Below are 19,132 nucleotides of genomic sequence, written 5' to 3'. Positions count from 1 at the left end.
TAAGTGATTGGGTTTCAAAGGGAAAAGTGTGGGTTGAACAGTCAGGGTGGACTTCCCAAAACAGGTGGCATTTTTCATTTTCCTCTTTTTTTTTCTTTTTTATTCACTCTTACGTGTGAATAATGTTCCACTACATGGAGATACTACATTCTGTTCATCCATTCAGCAGCTATGTATGGACGAGGTCCAGAAGAATGAGTGTAAGGGGTGACTAGCATGGATGGCATTTAAGCAAAGGGCAAAATGTGTTTTCAAAAAAAAGCCAACAAACAGAGGCGCAAGGAAATTCAGTGCGTTTCTGAGCAAAGTGCTTGCTTGCTTCGGCAGGACTACCGTGCAGGGCTGGGGCGGATATTGGCAGGAATCACGGTGAGGGAGTCACCTGAGAAGACATCCCACTGCAAGCAGCTCAGCCAAACCTCCTCCCTCATCCTGTATTGTTAGAGCAATGTTTCTAGGTTACTCTTATTTCAATTAATAGCATTTAACTGCACGTCTGATCATCACCATCAGACCACATTACCTCCAAGTCACAGAAAATCATTCACTGACCGGAGCAGCACCAGGACATAATGGTGATGGATTAGGGAGTCCTGCAGCATTCCAGCCTGCAGGCACAAACCCCACATGTGCCCTGGTGATGTCCAGAAAATAAAATGCATGGAAATATCTCACTGCTGGAACACGACAGCTGCCCTCAAATTGCCCGAAAATCATGCTGGCAAAGCACTACTCAACCTTCTCAGTACAAAAAAAAAAAAAGCTAAGAAGGCAAATTTAGGCTCTTCCATTGAAAACCAGCAGCCACCACTGCCAGTATTTGAGCTGGAATGCTCCTGACTTTGAAAACCACTGCGCAGTTACTTTTCAAACGTGAAACTCATATATATATACCACGTAGATGATATTGCAGTAGGATTTTTCTTTTCAAAATTTCCAGTTGCAAAATTAGCACAAGAAAGTTTATGTTTAGGCTTTAAAAAAAATCAATTATCCTCCATTTTCTTAATTTTGAACTTATTATTATTTTATAAATGGAGTTATGGTGCGTATTTAAAACCTTTTGATTTCTGAAAACAAGACGTTTATGACCTCACTATTTCAGAGCAAACTTTAACGATTCGTTGAGAGGTGGGGCCTGGGGTGCTCACTAACAGCTCTTTAAATACTGACAAGGATGTGCTATTAAGTAATACAAAGGCTCTAAGTCCACATTAGCTCAGAAAGCAAAGAAACCACACCAAAGACTTCCTTAAATATTTTATATATTCCTATTCTTTTGAATATTAAAGCTCTTAAAACATATGATTTTTTTTGAAAAAGACAACAGCTGTAATAATTTTCCTCTCACCAAGAAAGCAATCTTTATCAGGAATAAAAACCCCTATGGAAATCGAAATGACAGGACGTTTCTAGCTAAGTGAACACCCAGATCTGAACACAAACCTAAATCCTATCAGATCTCACTCGAAGGAGCTCTACAAAGGCCTGGGCAACCCTGGAGATTAGCTCTTTTGTTCCAAATGTTGGCTGAGCTAAGATAATCACACTAGGCATGGAAAGAGAGAAGAGGAATGTCCACCTGGCAGCCTCCATCAGTTTTCTTCCAGCCACAAGGTGCCTCTAGGGCAGCCCCGCTAACAAGTCCCCCATAAGAAAAGCCGGCATCCACACTGCCCCTGCCGTCCCCAAGTAGCCCCGAAGCCCATATCCCAGCCTGTGAATGGTCTTCAAATGATCCCCCAGTTGGTGGCACCCTCCACCTCTTCCCCGCTACACACACACACAAAGCCACGACAGCCTTCCCAAAGCACAAATTTGATTACATCAACCCCACTTCAAACACTTCAGAGGCTCCCTGGTAGAGTTCTAGCCCCACCCCAGACCCTGCTCGCCCAGCCTCATCTCAGTACATAGGTCCCCAGTGACCTCAGGAGCCCCCTGACCTGCTCCTACTTCCCACTTGCCTCCAGGTTCATTTTGACTGTTTCCCAAGGAAGCCGTCCCTCCCTCCAACCTCCACAATTTGTTCCTCTCTTCCTAGAACATTCTAGGCTAACTGACAACGCTAAGATCTCAAGAAGCAAATACATTTTGCTTATTTATGTGGCTACACTCTCTCTCCCCTAGACTCACTGAAGTGCACGTGTTATGAATAAATGAATGACGGGTTGGATCTCAAAGGGACAGACATACCTGCTCTCACCCGTCCCGACCCTTTTGTCTGTAGTATATCAGAAGCAAAACCAGAAGTACCTTCCCTGAGGGTCACTTCTGTTGACACCCTTCACTGCCTACTGTGTCAGTTCTAGTAAAACTCAACTTCTTCCAAAGCCCTACACCCCGGACTCTCTCCAGTGTCCTCCCCAGCAGGGGCTCCCTCCACCCTGGACCGCACAGGGCACTCTCCCCGGGTCCCCACGCCAAAAGCCTCCAGGCCTCTGCCCGGGCTGCACCTGCGACCTGAGCCACATTCTTGACTCCTTCTCTTGGCTGACTCTTACTCTGTCCTCACAACTGAATGTACAGCCCATTTCTTCCAGGAAGTCCTCTCTGATAATGTCCTTTAGGTCTTGTCTGGGCTCTATCTATAGCAGCAGTACATGGTGACCAACTGGGTGTTTGCCCGCTCCTTTGAGACCACGAACACTTGGGAACCACGTGGGAAGGAGTGAGAGATTATAAGACAGGTGGGGGAATCAAAAAGCAGAAATCACAGCCCAATTCCCAAATTCAAGGATACTTTCTCAGAAAAAAGTATAAACTATTTCACACGTGTGCCATTTGGCTACTATTTTTGTGGCTTGTGGACAGCAAGAACTTGGTGTTCTAGCCCAAAACCCAGGTTACATGCAAAGAAATGTATATAGTCTTATCCAAAGGAAACCAGAGCTGCTCAACAACAGTTTTCATTTAGAACTGAAAGGAAATTTGATAAAGGCAATCTCTCTCTCTTCTTTCTTTTCTGGAATCATATAATTTTAGAAGTATTTGCGTGACTAACAGACGGCTACAGCCCGTGATTCTGCACTGAAGTGTTTGAGGCTGAGGAAGCCTAGATTACATTCACTCTGTAAATGCAATCACACCAACACACTGATAGGTGCCGTGAGTGGTGGAGCTGATGTTCCAAAGTAGGCAACATTATTCTGTAAGAGAACTCTAAATAGAAAGTAAGAAATGCAATGTCCTGTACTCAATTTCATTTGCTATATGGGCCATTAACTGATAGTATATCTTGACTAATGAAACCCAAAAATAAATTGTCAACTTCGATTTTCTTCATCTGACCGTTTTATGCTAACATCGGATATTAAACTCTCACTCCATATGGAAAGCTCAGACCTACGCTGCAGCACAGTTACATCCCGTGGAAGAAAGCCGACCAAGGGAGAACTGGAGAGTTTCCCTTCAGAAGCTGCAAAGTCTGGTTTTGCACCTGTACACCATTTGCAACCACGTCATCATCAAAGGAGTTAGACGTTACCTCTCTGGGACGAAAATCACTGCGTGCTTCAGAACCATCAAAGAATGCTGAGCTTTGTGAAACAGTCCAGAGGCGCTTAAATCATACTTTTTCTGAAAGGCTCCAATACTGACCCACTTCACCATTCCAGGTATAACAGGGAAGTACTGGAAACAGTAGAGAGAACATGCCCTTGAAGTCTGACAAGGCCCTGCTTGAATCCTGCTACAGCATTTACTAGTCGCTAAATGGACCAATTCTTTAACCCCTCTGAGAAGGCTTCCCAATCCCCAAAAGGGGGCTGCCACCGCCCACCTGGGAGGCATGGATGTGAATGAAACACGCAAGTGGGGCGGCCGACTGGTACCTGACACGGGGCCTGGCTAGTTTCCCTCCGCTGCCCTTCTCCCCCTTTAAACTTGCACTGTTCCCCCGGTAAAGATCAAGCCCCCGGAACAGACTGCCCATATCTTCTGTGTATCCCTGGATACATGCCTTACCCTTAGGAGGCCAGAAAAACAACTGCCTCCTCCCAAGTCACTAACAATGTTCTTAAGAGTCTGGGTATTTTTAACTCTATTTTTCAGGGAGACTATTCCAGAATTTTGCAAGCACCATTCTCCAGGTTGGCTCCCCTCCCAGTGCCCATCCCTTCTCACCTCAGATCCTCTGTCTGACTGCCTTCTGTTCATGGGAAAGCGAGTCCGGTAAGGTGGGGCTCCCTAGGCCTCCCTCCCTCCCTCACAGGTGATTGTGACTAACTTCTCCCAACTCCTCACTTCAACTCTAGCTTCTGAGGAGTCTAACCTCCCGTACCCTGCAGCCTCTGCACCTTCCCAAGACGCACACGTGGCCACGACCCTCCCTTCAGATTTCTTCCTGGTTGGCCCTGCCCAGCCCCTGGCCCCTTAAGGATAACTGGCATTGCTTTGAAAATGGCAAACGCCACTGTCTGACACACCAGAGCTGTATGGTCTGGGCTTTCCTCCAACCAAGACACAGCCCTGCCCCCCTCAGTCTCAGTCTGCAGCTCTCGAGATGATCTAATTCACATGCAAGGCTGTGAACACCAGCTAAGAATGACGACTCCCAACGTGTATCTCTAGTCCGGCTCCTTCACCTGAGCCCCAGGCTCATCGACATGAGTGCCTCTTTGAAGTCCTAATTTGGATGACAAATGGCATCTTAAAAATGCCTCATGTCCACCATTTACTCTGGAATTCCATTCCTGTCAGGTATCTCCCAGACTCCCCATTTTAGTAACAGCCCCAGCACCCACCGAGGTGTCTGAGGTCACATTCAATTTCCACTCTTCCCTCCCCCAGGCCCTGCCCTGGAATCAGTCCTGTTATCTCCATCAATAAGCCCATCTCAAGTGTAGTTCTGTAGGGACCATGGCCGGAAACACACAAGCTCACAGCATGGTGCACTAACAGTCCTCCGTAGGGTGCTCCCTGGATGGGGAGGCATCTCCTGCCGCTGTTCACCTCAGAAGGCAGTGGATTCTCACACAGGAGGCCCAGGAGAAGGGACTCAAGGTTCTCCCATGGTCTGAGCTTTGAAGGGCCCGAGGTCTGGGGGAGCTCCTAATTAGCAGACACACTTGCCAATGAGCAGATGAGGATGGGGGAACCCACGCAAGGCTGTTATCACTTCAACTCATGGGCTCTCAGGAGCCATGGGAAAGGCCTGTGTCCAGTGTACAGCCCAGCCATCACAGATCCCAGCCTGCATTTGCCAACCCGGACAGCCTAGACTCCATCTACTTGCGACACTTACTTCTGTTCTGTTCCCCACCCAGAATGTGATGGACTCATTCAGATATTCTGGCCTGTCTCAAGCGAGACAAATTCAGTGAAAAATGAAGTGTCCACATTTGGACCAGAGCATGAAAGGAGAAACAAGGCCTCATGGTCAGCATGATGGTGGTGGCCAAACAATTCCACCAGGTGAGATGAACCAGGGTAGGGTTGAGAATCCAAGGTCCTGGGTTGGACAAATCATCTTCCTTCATTGTTGACTGGGGTGTTGGGGACTGACTACCACAAACTAACGACACGTTAGGGGGCCCACGTGGTGGGCGTCAGCTGCAACAGAAACGGATTCAGCTCTTTACTGCCAACATGGGTTAAAAGTAAAGGCCGAGGCAGGAAGGTCTGCACGGCTGCTGAGGCAAACCACAGACCCAGCTCTGAATGCCCACTGGCTGGAGCAGAGAGGAAGCTACTGCCCTTTTAGCAGTCCCTTTGCCCAACAGATCCAGGTAAGCCAGCTACTTAGGAGAAGGCCATGTTGTCCTGATACTCAGAAAAACCAGCCTCGTAAAGGGAAAAAATAGTGGCATGGATTTTAGACCCAATTCTGCCCCTTTATGAAGGCAAAGTAAAGTAAATGGCACGGGGAAGTTGAATGCAAAAAAAAAAAAAAATTAAAGAACCAAACGGTGACCGCTTCCTCCAACAGCGTCCCCTGCAGCTGTCACCTCCGTGGCGGCCACATCCTCACCAGTGACCGCCGGCCAGGAAGCGCCGTCACACACGTCACACAGCGACAGCCAGGAACCGCGTGCTGAGCACGTTTGTGTAAAAGCAGGAATCGAGCAAAATGCTGCAGAGTTTGACCTTACAAGTTTAAATACTCCATGAAAAGAATCCCTGAGCAGCCGACTAAATCAATTCACATCTTACTTCTTCAAAACAATGAAACAAATTTAATAAGGGCGCATTTGTCACCAAATAAAAGGAGGACCAAACATGTTCCTCAAAAGCAAGGATTTCAACAGGTATCAAACACCAGTGGGTGATGAGCTAACAAAGCAAATATTCCAAAAAATTAGAAAATAAAAAATGACTAAGATAATAGATGGATCAAAACAGCTGTTAAGTTGTTGCTTTTTAAAGCGATGGAGACTGTACGGAGGGCAATCTGGCTATTTCAAATGCAGGGTGTGCACAGCCCACATTTTCAGAAGCAACAACATGCTCACTGGGCAGTACAAGTGAAAAAGGAGTAAAGAAAAAGGAAAAGAGGAACAAGAGAAAATTAGAATCACACAAGAACAAAAATAATTTTGACTGCATGTACAAGAATTTATGTGAGTGTGTGAGGCCAGGGACGCGGGGATGGTGAGGCCCAACCTCACCTCCTGCTCAAGGGAAAGCAGGGGCCTGAGGGGAGCGGCGCTGCCGGGGGACCACAACGTGTTCAGCTCCCCTAACCAAAATTCGACCTACAAGCGACTAGGCAGCTTTTGAGCTACAAATTATTGTCGCATTTCAGTCTGGACCGTTTTACTCACTTCCACCAAGAGTAGCAGGAGAGAATGAGGCTCTGCTCCTGCACCAAAGCATTGTTTAAAAAATTAATGACTGTGGAATAGTAAAAGAAACAATGGAGTAAAAGTGACTGGAGGAGAATGTGCTTGACCCGAGCTCACTGGCCGCGTTATCTCAATGACGTTCAGATGCTGGCTGAGCCCTTATGGTACCAGAATAGACAGACCCACAAGGAGGCAGGTTTAATGCGCTGAACCACTGTGGGCTAAGTACACATCCGGCTACTCCGCCAAGTCCCAAGGGCAGACTTCAAAAGGCAAAAACAAGCTGGCATTCTCTGGTGGGTCTGCAGACTCAGAGACAAGCATTTGTTGAGCAAAAATGTCACCAGTGCCTCCTATGACAAAAGAAGTGGCACTGGCGTGGGGGCTGGGGCAGGGCTCCAGGCTTCCACTGCTCACTCACCAGTCTGTCCGGGGGAGAAGGTGGTCCCTGCTTAGGTTTCGCTGATGCACCTACTTGACTAATGTCTGGGGCCTCAGCAGGAGTTGACAGATGAGGTGAACGGAGCGAGACTCTGTGTAGCACGGTGCTGGGAGCTATGCCCTCAGCAGTGCCCAGGCTCTTAAACATGCCAGCTCATCTCCAAGAAGCAGATGGGGAGTGCGGGCATGTAGATCACAGGGCCCTGTGAGGACAAGTACAGATCATGGCCACGACATGCCTCTCCTCTTCCTTAAGCCATAGAGGTATTTCTGGGGAGGAACAGAAAATTCATCCAGAGCCTGCTAGGTGGGCTCTCGCAGGTGGGACTAGTATCCCCTGTGCTTCTCACTCACAGGGCTGGTCTAGACATTCTTTTTATTAATTCCCTAGCATCTTCTCCTCCAACTTACCAACAACCAGAAAGTAGGATCTGATCTTAGGTAAGTTCAAGAATCACAGAGCACCACCTCCAAAGCGGGCCCGGTAGCACATGCCAGGTCTTCTGACCGCCACCTGTGGGACCACCATGAGCCCTCTCCAGACTCAAGGACCGAGGCCGTAGGCCGGGGGGACACAGCTTCCCTCACTCACCCCAGCAAAGGGGGACCACGTCTCGGCAAAGGCATCTCACCCTCTTCAGCCCGAGGGAAAACACGATAGATATACGGGGAAACAGAGCAGAAGGTGGGGGGTAGGCAGCCCAGAAGAGCTCATCTGTACTTCCGAGGCAAAGTGGGGCCATTGACTTAATCACAGGGACAAAGTGGGAATGAACATTTCCCTGCTCTGTCCCATACACCGTGATACGCCTTTCCCTGCATAAGGAGTTCATTAGGAAGTCCCTGGCGGTGTTTCTGATGTCCTAACTTGGCATGGTGGCTGTCGGACAGGAAGAGACGGCCTGAGCTGAAAAGGTGCTGGGCCTGGGAGGCAGGTGACAGCGGCTCCAGCCGCAGCTCAACCAGCGCCTCTTTCTGCCTCTCGGGGCTCAGCATCTCATCTATAAGCAAAGGGATGAGCATGTACCAGGACAGGCTGCGCAACAGAAATGAAATGAGAGCCATGTAAAGAAAGTTTCCCAGTTGCCACGTTTAAAATTTGAAACAAAGAAACAAACCAACAAACAAAAAAACAAATACTAGAATGTGATTTTAAGAACAGATCTTACTTAATCTACTGTATGTAAAATACTATTATTTTGACATGTAATCAATATAGGAAGTAGAGAGATAGTTTATGTATTTTACTAGACAAGCCTCAGCGTCTCATGTGCATTTGACCTACAGTACATCTCAGCTGAGTCCAGCCTCCTCCCCAGTGCTCCTAGCATCAGTGGCTTTGGCTACTTTATTGGACAGCAACTCCAGGGGTCCCACCATGTTCCTGGCTGTAAAGCGGGAGTAAGTGTCCACACTAACCCTAAAAGGATCTCTCTGAAATAAAGGCGGATTCACTTTGAAATGTCTGGAAACCGGCGGGCTGCACCTCCCTCCCCCCTTGGCTACAAGATTGACTTCTTCCTTGCTGATCCCTTTCTGGATGTAGGGAAGCAATCCAGCACACAGCCAAGGTGGACTGGCTTCCAGGTAAACTTACCTGCTGTCTGTGTCCAGTCCCATGAAGTCCTCCTTCTCAAACGGGATGCAGGGGAGGGGGATCTTGTCCCCAGAATTCTTGGGGCCACCATCCAGCCACTTGGACTTGAGCAAGATGAAGAGTGACTCAGTGAAGTCCTCGATCCTCTTCTCCACCACCCTGCAGTACTCTTAGATTGAAGGCAACGTCGGTGCGCGTCTGCTCGGCTACCTCCCCATGCTGCACAAAGACAAAAAGCTGAGAGTCATTAAGCGATGTGCCATACAGCTCCTCTGCATGTGGAGCTTCTCGAAGGCCTTGGCAGAGAGACATTCGGTAATGGTGACAAGGCACACGACCTTGGGGTGTTTCTGGAAGACGCTCCACCGATTCTCGGGCACATAGCGGTGCCTGTAGTGGATACAGAGTGTCCACTGGGAGCCACAAGGGCTGATATGGCTAACCGAGGTGAGTAGCTGATAGATGCAAAAGAAATTCTCCTCTGAGATGATCTCTATGGATTGGACCACAACGGGACGAGTCTGGTGGTCCTCAGCACACTGCACGTAGTCAGGGATGCTCATGTTGCAGGCCCTGCCGAGAGGGGAGAGGAGATCGAGGTACATTCTCTGCTGTGTGCTACGGGCCCATCTGGGTTGCGGTGACCTGGTGTGTACCAGCCAGAAGACAAGGGAAGTCAAAGCAAATCCAAGGGTTCAGTTTGTCCTCAGAGTCTGCATATGGCTACTGTAGCTCGGATCACATTACCCAGCTTTTGGTCTAGGCTTCCTGCCTCTGCAGAGAAAGGTCATTTCTTATTTTCTATTTCCAAGCACCTAGCAAGGCCCTGATGCAAAGTCACTGCTCAAAAATGCTGAATAAAGAAATGAACAAAGGAAATGCTTCCCCAACCCCCTTCAGCAGAATATAAAGAGAAGGACCACAGTAGGATCAAAAGATCTGGATTCCTATTCAATTTATTTGAACTCCTAAGCTTCATAATAATGGATAAGAAAACTTGCCTTGGGGTAGAGGGTACTGTTCATTGGTGGAGCACATGCTTAGCATGTACGAGGTCCTGGGTTCAAACCCCAGTACCTCATTTTAAAAAATCAAACAAATAAATACACCTAATTTCCCTCCTGAAAAAGTATTTTTTAATTCAAAAGTCAAAAAACACCTTGCAATTGACACAACATTGTAAACTTGACTATACTTCAATTAAAAAAAAAGCCTTGCCTTACAAGAATATATCTGGATTACGGATGTTTGAAAATGTAAAATGCATAGGGTACCACCTGCATAAAAGGAGGTGACTGTACACATGTTCTATCCCTCCTTTATGAGTTATACTTCCTTTGGGGGGGTTATAACCTCTCAGAGCTAATTTTCTCAGATTAAAAATTATAAACATTACCTGATTCTCAGTACTGCTGAAGAATCAGATAACTCTATGAAAGCATCTGACCCACAGAGTTTACTCAATAAATGTTTGTTGAATGAATGAATAAACAAGCAAAGTGAATGCTGCTCCCTGCCACAAACCATCATAATGGTACTGCCTGGAAATCCCAAGCCCACGTTCACCCGACTCTGCATTAACAATGTGGGTGACCTGGACAGGCCTGCGTGCTTCACGAAGCCCCAGTTTAATCGTGAATAGAAATAAGTGCAATAACACAAACCTCAAATTGTTAGTGAGTCAGTAATGAATTGTACCCCAACACTGCATGATGGAACCATTAAGAAAACTGGGCAAAGGGTCCATAGGCCCTCTCCATATAATCTCTTACTACCACATGGGAATCTACATTACATCTCAAAATTAAAAGTCTAACATTTTAAAGAGGTTATCGAGGTTAGGTGAGCTCACTGTCTCAAATAAGGAACACACAGTACAAATAGGACAATGCCCAGCCCATGAGATACACTCAGTTAACATTCCCACTGAGCCCACTAGTCCCTCCAACTTCAGAGCAAGAGGATGGGTCCTCGTGGCAACAGGCCACAGCACCTGAAGCTAACAAAGCTAATGGTGTCCACTTAAAAGAGCCCCTGTCACCACCCTTGTTCTAATTTTCTATTTGTAATTTTTTTCTTTTCATTAAATTGGAACTCCAAATTGCATAGAATTCTTACCAGATATCATGATGGCAGCCCTTCAAAACCTGACCACAGAGATCATGATGGCAGCCCTTCTTGGTGAAACAATAAAATGAAAAGCCATTTCCACAAGACCTCTGTGTAAATCTACTAGGGAACTTCATCCTGGACTGAGGAAGAGGACTGGGGAGTAGGGGGTAAACTGGGACACGGAGAAATATGGGCCACCTGTCCCACAATGGACTTTAGACTCACCCTCACCCTCCAGGAACGTCTAAATACACACAGACAGAGTGCTATGGACAAGAATTTTTTTTAAACAAATCCCTGAATCCCTAGCAGATCTTGTTTCTACCGAGACACAAATGTCTTATTTGTATAATGTTTCACAGAAGCCTTAAAATATTATCACCCCAACTTGACACATCAAGAAACTGAGGTAGAGAAGTTTATCACATTCTATAAGATTAGAGAGAGGCCACGTCAGACACCGTATTTAAATCCAAGTCCCTGCTCCGTTGCTCACACTAGAAAGTGTCACATACTGCCTCTTTCCTGCCCTCTCCCTGCAATAAATCTCTGAAGAGTCTTTTCTGTGTCACCTGCAATCAAAATCACATCAATTTTTCACAAAGAGCTATGTCACTCCTTGGAGGACATACCAAAATCTAAAGGGTTGGGTTGAGAGGAGATATTTGCATTTTCTGTTTCTCAAAGGAAACATGGCTTTAAAAGAAACTGAAAAGTATTTATCTAGTCTAAGCGCTCATTGTGCACAGAAAGAAACGGAGGCTCAGAGGAGAAGAGGAAAGGGCGTTATTAACAAATATTGCCTCAGTGCAGCACCAAGCCAGCCCTGGGCACTTCTGGGGGAGGATCTGGAAGGCCCAGGAAAATGAGTGTTAGAAAATAGAAAGAGAAGAAGAATATAAGGTCCCGTCTCTACACCACCATACCATGAATTTCCACCAAATTACCCAGAATGGGTGCAGCCAATAGTAAGGTTGTCTAAACAGGTTATTGAAACCTGGAATTCTCAACCATAGTGGAAATTCCAGCATTTACTGTGCTTTTTTCCCAGTTCAATCATCAATTCAGTGGGCATTCTGTACCAGGGACTACACGAGACCTGGAGTTCTCCCAAATAAAGATCTCTATTACCACGTGTGCAAACCACATAAAGGCAACCAGAAGAAAAGCGCCCACAGATAAGATGGAATTACTGAAACTGAAAGCAGCCAAAGAGCATATATTACTAGGAAAAATGGTGCTCCTATAAATGGACTCATGGACATAGAAAGCAAACTGTATTTAGCAGGCAGGAAAGGAGGGATTAACAGATACAAATTAGTAAATATAAAATAAATGACAAGGACCTGCTATATAACACAGGGAACTATATTCAATTTCTTGTAATGAGTTATACTAAAAACAATCTAAAACATATGTATATACATATGCATATGTTTATAACTGAATCTCTGCTGTACACCTGAAACTAACATTGTAAATTGACTACACTTAAATAAAAAATAATTTAAAAAATAAGTAAAAATAAAAGCAACGCCATTAAGAAAAAATAAAAGAACACTCTAATCCCCTTAGCTGTAGGTGGTGGAGAATTCTGGTTGCAAACACCAAGTCCACTGGATCACTCCAGCAATGGCTGTCACTCTTTCTGACCATCAGAGAGTCACTTGTTTCACTGAGGTTTCTTTTCTCTTCTGTGAAAGGCTACAGCTGCAACTAACGATGTATAGAATCTCATCATTCACAAGCCCAACAAGTAGTGAGGACTTCCCATGGGCCAGGCTCTGGACAGAGGAAAATATAGGGTCCGAAATATATTCATGGGTAGAAGAAGTTTGTGCCATAAAGACGTTAATTCTTCCTGTTTTGATAGACAGATTCATTGCAATTCTGATTAGAATTCCTACCAGATTTTTCTTGGAATGTAACAAGTGAATTTATGGTCAAGATTAGCCAAGAAATTTCTTTAGAACCACCACTGGGGAGGGGTGGATAGGTCTTTAATTTCCACTGCTATTTCTGAAGTGATAAAAACGTTCTGGAATAATAATGGTTGCACAACTGTGAATATGCTAAAAGCTGCTGAATTTTACCATTTAAATGGATGTACTTCATGGTGTGTGAACTATATCACAATAACGCTGTTATATGAAAAAATATTTCTTGACAAATATTTTTCTTTTTATACCACTAGTCTGTCCCACAATTTAAGAAAAACAAAAAACCAATACAAACAAAACTGTGCCAGGAGTTCTTTAGGACTGCAATATCCCTGGGTCTCCAAGGCCTCTGGTGATGCTGTTCCTGTTAACACACACTAGCTGGGCTGGGCTAGCTAGGGACTGTAATTATCTTTTTAAAATTGACTGTCACACGTTTCACCCTTGGAGAGGGAAGGAAGGAGGATATCACAGCTTCATGCCTTCAGCTCATTTTTAACAGAACCAAGCCCTGCTTTCACCACTGTTAATCCCTCTCACTATAAAAACACGTGACATCAACAAGCACCGCCATCATAACACCTGAAAGTGTTCAAGATACTTACCTGCGGCAGAAACACTGAGGGAGGAGACAGAAGCTTGCTCAGCACTGATGCTCCCTTTTCCCGACTCCACCAGGTGAAGCTGGGCGCTACAGCCAGAGGCTCTCAGTCCGGGGAGCAGCACACACGCCACTGAGCTGGTCCTGAGGGAGGGTGAAAGGGAAAGGAGGGCAGCGCTAGGGGGGAGGGAAAGGGGGGGTGCGGGCTGCAGCCCCGCTCGGAGGCCAGCCCCAGCACCAGCATAAGCCGCCCGCTCCCGTCCAGGTCCGCAGACCACGCCCGCCCGGGAAACAGCCCGCCCATTGGTGGGGACGGGCAGGCGGCCGAGGAGAGGAAGCCCGGGAGGAGAGGACTCGCGGGCGGGAGAGGGGAAGGGGACGCCAGCCGTGGACTGAGGGGATCCCGGCTGCGTGAGAGGTGGCAGGCGCACACCTGGACCTGGACTGCTGTGGCCGGGGCGCCGGGGCAGGTGGTGCTGTCAGAAGGGTCTGGCCAGAGAAATTCAGCTGAACACGGGCTGACTGGCGCCCTTGGGGGCTGTGAAAGGCGGATCACCCTCCCGAAGCCGCCTGAACCCTTTCCCTGGAGCCCCCACCTTGCACTTCCACAGCCAGAAGCCCCGGCCCCAGGCAGGAACCAAAGGCCTAACGGGCGACAGAGTTGAGAAGCATTTGGGGCCAATCCCCGGCTCGGAAATGGAGCTTCGAACCAGGGGACCACCAGGCACCGACAGCGCATGCGCAGGAGGGACATGGATCCTCTCTGGATTCTGCGAGAGAAGGTGGGACAGCGAGGGAGGGAGAAGATGGGAGCGGGTGGAGAAGAGGGGAAAAGTGGAGGGATAGAGATGGACAGGAAGAGCAGAGAAGGGATGGGTCTGGATAGGGGAGTGTCGTAGCGAAGTTGGAGAGAAAAAGCTTTACCTCTAGGGCACCCTGAGATGGCAGACCTACCTCTGTACCCTTCTGTAACCGTTCAAGTCCCGCAGCTCATGTTTTACCTCCCTGATCCAGCCCTCCATCAGATGCTTCTGCAGAAACACTACGGGGATCACACCCGTTGCCCCCATGCGGAGCTGGGTTTTCTGTTGCTCTGAGAACCAAGCACCCGCAGGTGTTGTCGGTCAGAACTTCCTTGGGAAGAGTACATATTCCCCTTTTACACGCTGGGAAACAGGCAGGAAGGATCACTGCCTTAGCTCCACTGTCCCAGGTGTTGTGCTGGCGGGGAGAGGTGTGGTAAAAGATCAGAGCCCCAGACAGAGCAGACTGCCTGAGTGTTGGTGCATAGTCCCCATCCCTCCTGGGTAAACCATACCCCAACCTAGTGGAAACATCAAGGGCTCACAGTGGTTTCCTGGGGGTGGGAGAGCTGTCCTCATGTGAAGGAAAAGTCCAGCTGGGCTAACAAGCTAAGTCACAAATCTAAGTGTGATAAGTGTCAGTTTACTGATCTAAGTTCTGCTGGGCTATCTCGTAAATCTGAAGTTTAGTGTCAGTTTATTGGGCTAACAACCTAACTCGTAATTCCAAGCTCAACAAGTGTCAGTAATGTGAACTATTACAAATTGATAAGCTCCAGTGTACTGATTCCTTGCATTTTGTTCTTTGAGTCTTATTGGCTAATATCCCCTTACTTGTATTGAAGTCTTTAAAACCTCATGTGCACGTCTTGGAGGTGCTCAGAAATTCGGAGCAGAAGCCCCTCTGAGCCCGCCGGCATAATAATTCTGAGTACTCCAGCACTCCGATTGGTGCTTGTTTCTTGGCTGGCCTGTTTCCATAACACTCAGATCCAGTGCCCTGCTTTCTAGGTAGATAGGAGTGTTACCAAGTCCAAATTCATTCTCCTCAGTGCAGGACAGGCCAATAAGTTTGGAAACCAGATGTTGGGGCTTGGAATAGCAAGTTTCTGTAGACCTAGTTGGCAAACTAATGTTCTGGAAAACCATCTCCCCAAGTCACAATTCAGGCTCCTTTCCTACGCGCTTGGTTGTTGCAAACTTCTTAGTGTAGGAATTCCTTCTTGTTAGAATCCTTTGTTCTTACAGCTATCTGCGTGGGTCAGATCCCTGTAAATCTCCAACAAAACAAACGTTATTTTCTATTCTGCAATTTGCTATCTTTTAATGAATGAAAAAATGTTAAATATCCTTAAAGGTCAGAGCTTCAGGATAAGCTCTCCTGTGTATTTCAGGCTCTAGGCAACAATTTTTTACAAGCAAGATGAAGCCTAGGAGACAGAGCATAGGGTTAAATTCAAAGGAACAGATCTAATATGGAGTCAGATTTGTTCTGTTCTATTACCCGGGCAGAAGCCACTTGAGGATTTAAATCTCTTTAAGTTAAAAATAACTAAAATTTTAAAGGAATTTACATACATAGGTGGGAATGTGCAAAGCATATCTGGAAAAGCACCCAAAAGATAGTAAACAGTGGCATCTCCAGACAGGGCTGAAAGAACAGTGGATGAGGGAAAACTTCTTTCACTTGTGTATTTTTGTGCTCTGTTTGAGTTTTTTTTTTAACCTTTTGCTTGCATTTCTTTTTCAGTTAAAATAATGTGTAATGGAGCAAAGGAGTAACTAGCTTAGCAAATACAGCAGCCATGGAATCACTAAGTCATCACTTTTGATTTAAGCCAGAAAGCATTTATTGACTCTCTCCAATGTGCTCAGTCCTGTTTTAAGACTTCTTTTATTATAATAATAATAATAATAATAATAATAATTATTATTATTATTATTATTATTATTATTATTATTATTATACTATTATTATTTCTAGTACTATTACTATTACTATTATTACTATTATTTTATGAAATAATAACATGGTATACCTCACCCCTGCCCATGACTGGTGGAAAACCAACTGAGTTTTTCTTGTGTTGTTTTCCAAGGAGTAGAGATGAGTTTATAAACAGAATACATCTTCAGGGCAAAACAGGCAGTGTGCATTACCAGCAGGCCAGACAGCAATGAAGGGTTTTCAATTGAGGCGCAAAGAAGCTGAGAGAGAAAGCCTCAAGGACACTACAAAAAGCTGCCCAAAGTGCCATCTCCATGGTACTACTGAAATAGGAAAGAACAAATCTGACTCCATATTTGATCTGTTTCTTTGACTTTAACAAAGCCAAGTTAATATGCTCCGGTCTTTTCATGGGTTATGATGTCACAGAGGAAACGGACAGGTCAACAAGGAACCACTCTGCCGTGATCACGGAGCCGGGGAAAGGGATGGGTTGCAAGATGTATGAAGCAGCCGCAACTGTGCCCATGCTTCTAGGCAGGTATCCAAAATCGCCTCGACAAGGTGTCAAACATTTGTGCCCACGTCCTCATCAACAGACATGTATTAAAGACAAATGGAAACATATAAAAGGCCAATACCCTTGCTGGGTACACCGTCCAAAGAACAAAGTCTCAGTTTGACAACTGGCCATCTCGGTTCCATGGGATTCATTCTTGGAGAACCTTAAAAACCACTCTTCTGTCCTCAAGAATTGCTGCATATTTGTCCTATCTTTGGCTCAGGGATGCAGCACGTTTAAGTGAACTTTAATGTCTGCACAGATTTGACTGTCTTTCTCCAGGTTCATTTCTCCATTCCAATGAGGCCTGAGCTATGTCCATCCTCCGTAAGATCTATTCCCTCCAGTGACAGTTCATTGAGCCTGCAATTAAAAGCCAAGTGAACAAGACTGTCCTCAGCTAAAAATTTCACCCACCCTTCACTGTTTTCTTAATCTCCTCTCCTGGCTAATTGCAACAGACTAACACCTCCCTCCACCAAGATTACCAACTATGTCATTTTGTCTCCCCAAAGAGAAAGTAAGGTCCATAATACAGGAGACAACTACATAGTCACCTCTGAATTCGTAGCATATAGAACTGTTAATAAATAGATCTTTGATTATGGCTTCTTTCCTTTAAAACCTTTCTGGTTATTTGAATGAGACCTTGGAAGGGAGGTGTTTGCTGTCCAGTATCTTGATCCACAAGACTCTGGAGGCCTTTTTCAGAATGGCTGTTCACTGATTCATTCAAAACACAACTTATCAATCAAGGAGTATCTGTGCTTTTCTGCCAGGTGTTTGTGGTCACTCTAATGCCAGAACAACTTTAAATTATATCCTTACTTTGGATTTGTTATTTTTCCCCTCTTCCAACAAAATTGACTTTCCTTAATTTCTTGCCTTGAGGAATTTTTTTTTTTCCTATTTCACCCTTTAGTAAACCAAGATCCTCAGGATGGGCTTGGCCCATAATATGATCCCCCATCCAACTCCTAGTGTCAGAGGCCTGGGGCTCACATCCTGCCCTCCTGTCAAGGCAACTGAAAATCAGTTCAGGATCAAACCAGCACCCCAGGGATTCTAAGGCTCGCATATCTCCCAGAAACCCTGCTTTCTCATTTGTCTTGGCTTCTGAGAATTTTCCCTCACTTTCTTGACAATTAGTTGTGCAGCTTGAAAGATGAGGAAGGAAGGTTTTATTTCTTAATCAGCATTTTAAGGAACTTGTGTAATGAAAGTTTTCACGAGTTTCTAGAACCCTCCATTGCCGAGAAAGAAAACACACTAGACATTTTCTAAATTTAGCTCCCATGTGCATTTTTTCTTTGTTTTTGTTTTCTTAACTGTTAACAGACATTTTTTAATTAAAAAAAAATAAGGCCCCAAAAAGGATAGAACACTGAAGGGGCAATCAAAATTAAAGGGCAAAGACAGAAAAATGATAACTACTCTACAAAGTTAATATAATACATACACTATGTATCAGATCAGCAATTCTCAGTAACAGCTAATTGAAAAATGACCATGAGGTAAAATTTCTCTCCTGTCAGGACATGGCCAACAGAAAATACAATTAAACCAACAAACTAATATCCTAAGTCTGGCGAGGTACAGAAGTCTACAAGCTAAATATGTCTTCTTCTGGAAAAGAGGAAGACACACCAGCTCTTTTCTGTGGAGCCTGAGCCCACGGGAGGACGGTGAAGTGAGCTCTGTAAGTACCCAATTAGCAAACTGAGTGATGAATAAATAGACGTGAGCTTTGATGACAGAGGTGATACTACTATTCATTTGTCCTGTAAAGTATGACTTCCGTTCAGTGATCAATACTTCGGTGTCCTCAGGAGTTGACATTATTCGAAAATGCACAGCCTGGGCGCAGACCTCCACTTTCAGCTCGTGACACTGCACTTAGATGTCACAAGGGCACCTCCAACTCCACCTGCAAAGAGCTGACTTCACGGTGCTCCTCCAATAGCCGTCCTGCCCAGGGCCTCTGGTCGGGGGCTAAGTTCTCCGTGCCTCTCCCAACTCAGACCCATCACTCACAGATGTGAATGGACCCCTCCTTCAGGGCCCAGATATCCTCAGACACCGAGTCCCACCACCCACACCTGACCTACCAGATACTCACTGGCACTCACTCAGCACTGACTCTGTGCTGGGACCATGCTGCACACTGCAAACGTTATCTCACTGGATCTCCACAACAGTCCTGGGAATTGGGTACATCGCTGCTTCAATTGATTAGATAAATTGTTTCACTTCCTTGAGTGCGTCATTCAAACTGACACGGCTACTGAGCCACAAGCCTGGGCCTGAAAACCACTTGAAAATTGAACACTGCTACACCTCGCA

General features: G+C 45.9%; 1 protein-coding gene across 1 annotated transcript in view; it reads right to left on the bottom strand.

The window, feature by feature from the left end:
* The window catches only part of LOC140695006 (uncharacterized), a 153,474-nt gene that overhangs the window by 77,470 nt on the left and 56,872 nt on the right, over window positions 1–19,132 (bottom strand). Inside the window, exons 12-13 of the mRNA XM_072957981.1 lie at window positions 13,481–13,620; window positions 8,824–9,042 (exon numbers count right to left, since the gene is read on the bottom strand). The gene's annotated coding sequence lies outside the window, so the exon portion shown is untranslated. The remainder of the gene's footprint in view (window positions 1–8,823; window positions 9,043–13,480; window positions 13,621–19,132) is intronic.

Source organism: Vicugna pacos, unplaced genomic scaffold (genome assembly GCF_048564905.1).
Source record: "Vicugna pacos unplaced genomic scaffold, VicPac4 scaffold_119, whole genome shotgun sequence".
In the NCBI taxonomy this organism is placed as follows: domain Eukaryota; kingdom Metazoa; phylum Chordata; class Mammalia; order Artiodactyla; family Camelidae; genus Vicugna; species Vicugna pacos.
This window is presented reverse-complemented; position numbering and strand designations above follow the sequence as displayed.